The 5,485-nt window shown below is 38.7% G+C and overlaps 1 long non-coding RNA gene across 1 annotated transcript; it reads left to right on the top strand.

Moving 5' to 3' along the window:
* The first annotated feature begins 2,899 nt into the window (after positions 1-2,899).
* LOC127160956 (uncharacterized) lies at positions 2,900-5,485 on the top strand. Its single transcript, XR_007826896.1, has 4 exons — positions 2,900-3,058; positions 3,945-4,173; positions 5,122-5,300; positions 5,392-5,485. It is a non-coding gene; the product is annotated as an uncharacterized LOC127160956 (long non-coding RNA).

The following is a 5,485-nucleotide window of genomic DNA, read 5'->3' as shown; positions in this document are numbered from 1 at the left end:
AACCTCAGGCACAAAGGCAGGGCTGATCTCTAAGGCCTTGAAGAAGACAGAGCGCCAGCGCGTCTTCATCATCCCGAAAGCTCTCTCAATGATGTTCCAGGCACCGGAGTGCTTGCTGTTGAAACGAGCCTGCACAGGGTTTTGTACAGGCTCTCTGTATGGGGTGATGAGGCAGATGGGTGCACTCAGACAAGGATAGCCACCTGAGGATGTGGGTACAGGCTGCCTGTGTACACAGGGCTGTTCCTCAGCACCCTGGCATCGTGCACAGACCCAGGATATCCCACAAAGATGTGAAGGAATTTCCCCCGGTGATCAGTGATGGCCTGGAGTTGAATGGAATGAAACAACTTCCTGTTGTAGTAACAGTGGGAGTTATTTGCTGGAGGTTTTATGCGGATATGACAGCCGTCTATTGCACCAACTGCCCTGCTGAAAGCTGGTGACCTAGCCAGCTGTGCAGATCCTACTCCCACTGCCTCCAGGTCATCACCGGTTGGAAAGCAAATCACCTTCCTTAAAATTCCCAGGACTGCTCTGCTCACTCTGTGCACAATATCATGCACAGAGGTCTTGGGGATATCGAAGGTCTGTGACACTACCGTGTAGGATGCTGCATGGGCCGGCCAGTAGAGGAACACAAGCACCTCGATGTGCCTTTCCCACCCATGGTCAGATTCCAGTCTGACTGCACCAATGAGGGACCTGACAGACGGCAAAGACAGGCGAAGGTGGGCACGGTGGTCAGCTGCTTCATCCAAATAAAGCCGCAGAATCGGCACAGCTGCATTAAAATGGCAGTAGGATGTGGGGTTCACCACCTGTAAATATGTGATAGCACAATAAGTTTAAATAAAGTATTGTTTCATGTGTCGTGGACTTGTATTAATTTATTGTGATGGTTAATTTTATTCTGTCATTTATTATTTTTTGTGTATGTTTCCTATTGTTGTCAGTAAATAAAATATACTTTAATTAATGCATTAAAATGACAATTTTGACTATTGCATGTATTCACATTTGTTGATTTTCTTTAGTATTCATGCATAGTTAGATCATATAACAATATATTGTTAATTGTATACAATTAAATTACTTTTTTCTCTGTTTTACTGAAATATATAATTTTCAGTAAGAAAATATCCAATATAATTTACTATTGGTCAGGATTTATCATCATTATTACGTAATTATTGGGGTAAGCTAGCAATGCAATTATTTTAATCTGATTTTTTAAGTATTGATCCTTATATTTTTCTAGTGTAAAATGAACAGTCTTCTCCAAAGACGAGATCTTCGAGCAGCTGCCCGATGTCTCCTTTTGGAAGAGAATAGTGCAAACATTTTTCTTGTAAAATCATACAAGGTGGTATGTGATTCTGATGAAATCAGGTGTTAGTGCACCTGTCAGTCATACCTTTTAAGTTGTTGCGCTTGATATAACGTCGCAGGTCACATGGTAACGTCAACGCAGATTCATCACCATAGATTCATTAATGTAAGTGAATAAGCTGTAGAGTAGGTGCCGGTAAAACAGCTATTAAAGAAGAAGAAGAAGGTAACGGCAAATGGCGTCTGATGTTGGGATTGCATTCATACTTAACGAGATATGGTTGTAGAGTACGTACTCTTTTAGCGCTCGTTGAGTAAGTACTTATTGAAATTAAGTACCTACTCATTGAGTATACAGCTCTGCTGAATAAAAACAGAAACGAATGTGAAAAAACCATGTGTAATTAAGGAAAAACTGCTTAGAGAAAACTGACAGTTGTAACGCCAAGCCAGCAGAGGGAGCCCTCACCCTAGAACTGCCTGCATGCTCCCTCTGCTGCTTCTACTGCTACTTCCTGTTTGGCACTATATAAAGACTGACCATGTGCTCATGAATTTGCGAAGTATTGCCAGTTTCACCTGCCTTACCGAGCGTTTATATACTCTGTTGGATTACCTGTTGGATTACCTGTTGCCGTCTTGCTCTGTCCTTGGATTTTGTGTTTACGGATTGCCCCTGTTTGGATTGTTTGCCTGTGTGGACTGTTTTCAAGGTTTGACCCTCATCTGCCTTTTGACTATTACTATCTGGATTACCCCTGTTGTTTTGGTTGCTTTTGGACTGCTTTTGGTTTCGACCCTCTGCCTGTTTATACGTTTATGTTTGCTGCTGTGAAGTTCCGCATTTGGATTCTAACGCCGCCTCAGCGTCCTCGTTACAACAGTGCAGTAAATGGATTAAGAACACAATTTATTAAATATTTAGGCTAGTTTGGAACTGAATCATGTGTTTATGCTAAATATTTATTAGTTGACTCTTAATTGGTCCTCATCTAAATTGACCTTTATGACTTTATTTTATATTATCATTACAGAAAAAAATATGGAGAGGCTCTCTGATATTTTGGCATCTTACCCTTCTGCTGGGCCTCAAAGAAGCTCTGCATCATCATGGTCTTTTCGGCAGCAGAAAGCCTCAGATCGCTGGAAAGAAGCAAGACCAGACCACCTAAAATGCCTTATTGCAAAAGAGGCTGTTGGTCATCCATTGTGTTGGCTTTGCCATGAGCCTGCTGTTATTAGGTTGGTTTTCATGAATATTAAACTTTAATTACCCAGCTTAGGCTTGCTGAGAAATAAAGTGCCCTGCTATATAGGCTAGGATGCATGTGTTTTAGGGTATAAAACTTGGACACCCCACATTTATGAGAAAAGTAAATCTAGGACCTTCTTGCTGTAAGGTGGCAGTGCTAAACACTGAGCCACTATGGAGTCCAATACAATTAAACCTAGTGTGTAACTAAATTTGGAATAGCTTAATTTGAGTGTGTTATACTTTATGTGAGTTATTCACCTGAAATAATATATTAGATTTTTTTTTTTTTTTTCTCCCTCGGTGCACAGAGTGTCTTCCCGAGGAGTGGTTTTGTGGGGAGTGTGATGTATTACGTCACAAAAAACAGCCACTCCACAACAGGGAATGTGTCATTCATGGATTTTTTTGAAGCCATTCCACCAACCTCGTATGCCATTAAAGAGGAAGATGGATATCGCATCCATGAGCAAGGTACAGTGTGTTCTCACGAAAGCCATCATTTTGCTGTTCATGTGTGTCTGCAGCCAGTTACAAATAATCTAAATTAGTGAGTTTTTTTTTTTTTTTTTTTTTTTTTTTTTTTTTTTTTTTTTGCCAGCTTGCATTTTGCCAACTGTGAAGGTGCCAGACTGCTCCTGTGAAAGCACCAACTTCACCATTTTACCAGGCAAACCAGTCATTTTAATTACCATCAATGGTAAAAACAATTCACTATTTAGATTTCTATTGTAGATTTGATGTTTTTCATACTAGTGTGCTGTGGCATTGTGCTTACAATTGCAGTCATGTCAAAACCTATGGTATAGCACATGGTATTGTCATTAGCAAAAACAAAAACAGACCAAAAAAACCAAACCAAAAAAAGTTAGTCCAATTAACACAGCTGTTAGAATTTAGTGAATTTGACAAATGTAAATGATGTGTGACACCAAAGTCACTGGAAGGCAAGCCTGCAACCTTTAGCCAAAAAAAGCTGCGGTGTAGAGAAGGAGACCAGATGTCAAAGGAGGAGAGGCTTCACTATGCTGAATAAACAGCTTTTTTGAGCAAATAGCTTATCATTTATTGAATCGACAGCCTATCTGCTAATCTTCAACATGTTTTACACTAAACAGTAGTTTTGGATTGAACTATTTTTAGAGTTTCAACCGAAAAAAAAAAAAAAAAAAAAAAAGTATTTTAAGCTTACAGCACTTCCCATTCATTCCTATGGTATCCCTAATCGGTGATAGTGTCACACAACTCTGACAGAAATTGAATGAAGTCAAGGCTGCAGTGTGATGGTTATCAAGACACACTGTGCAGAAACACGTAACTGTTGTAAAATTAATTTTTAAATGTACTTTTTTGTTCCAAGGACGTTTTGACTTGCATCAGCCACTATATGTATGTCAAACGTGCCAGCATCAGTGGACCCCTGAATTGAAGGACCTCCTTAGGAGTGGATATTGGCCTCTGTGACTAATTCCACACTTTATACACTGGACGTCCTGAGCTCTTTTCAGGAACTCAAGGTGATCTCTCCGGGATTCTCCAGACAAGCCTTCGCAAAGCTGCTGGAGCATCGCACTAAGATTGGCGGAAGAGTAAGTGTAATTACTCATATTATAACATTTGTTAAACAGACCAGTGTTGGGCTACTTACTCAAAGAATGTAATGTATTACTCATTACTAGTTACTCCTTTCAAAAGTAATATTGTTACTTTACTTATTACTTTCTGGCAACACTAATACATTACTAGTTACATTACTTTTTTCTTCACGTCCCACAGCAGTTGTAACTGTGTATTTTCCACATAAAATTCTTCTAGAACAACATATTTCTGCCTCATCATTTGGCCAAAATCCACATTAGATTACAGTTTTTACAGACACTCAATAGTGATTGGTAGTGACATTCAAGTAGAAGTGCTGTGTTAATCTCATTTATTGTGATGTGTAGCTTGAAGCTAATTGTAATTTCTCTGTTACCTATATACAATTATATTTCATTATGTATTTTATCAAATCACATATGTTTGTAAGAAACCGTTTAATTTTCCAAAAAGATTTTTAATTATAGTAATACAATGTAGCACATGCTGATCAGAGGGATGTGGGTGGGATGTAATGCCAGAGAAAAGTAAAGCCACAACTTCCACAACAGTGCTCAGGTCATCTTTTTTTCCTGACAAAATCAATATAACACAATATTTCTATCTGATGATTATAAGCTTTTCCATATTTCAAGCTTGTCTGCTGCACTGGGGACATCACATGCATGTGTGAGTTGTGAAAATTATGAAAATAAATCTAGGAATTATTTGTTTGTTGGATTTTAAATCAGCAGTGTTGAGGCATCAAAAGTAACTAAACATTTATTTTATGGATGGTAACTGTAATGTTGTTTCTAAAATCATATTAGTAATTAGTTACACTACTAGTTACTGAAAAAGTAATATTATTACAGTAACTAAGTTATTAGTAACTAGTTACTGGCCAACACTGAAGCAGACATCATCACATATACTATTTCATTCTGTGTATCTTCCAGACTGGACAAATCAATGGTGATGCACTACAGCGCAGCTTCTTGGAGTTTTCATGTGCTTCATTTGAGGAAGAGCAGCTCTGCTGTGGTGCTCCTTTCACCTGCCCAGCCTGCACGCCAGAAATGTTGGCTGTTTCTGCTGATGGAAATAGAAAGCAGTATCGCTTTCGTAGAGAGACAAGGTGGTCTTTTTATTTATTTCTAGTCTTTTTATTGATTTATTTAGTTACTTTATATATTTAATCAATGGATTTCCCATTTTTCCTCCTTCAGCTCTGATGATCCTGGCTTTTTTAAGGGGCTCTTTGTGGCTGAAGACAGTGCGGTGTCTAGATTTGTAGACACCAAACATAAAGCAGTGAGAAAT

Source organism: Labeo rohita, unplaced genomic scaffold (assembly GCF_022985175.1).
Source record: "Labeo rohita strain BAU-BD-2019 unplaced genomic scaffold, IGBB_LRoh.1.0 scaffold_503, whole genome shotgun sequence".
NCBI classification, from domain to species: Eukaryota; Metazoa; Chordata; class Actinopteri; order Cypriniformes; family Cyprinidae; genus Labeo; species Labeo rohita.
This window is presented reverse-complemented; position numbering and strand designations above follow the sequence as displayed.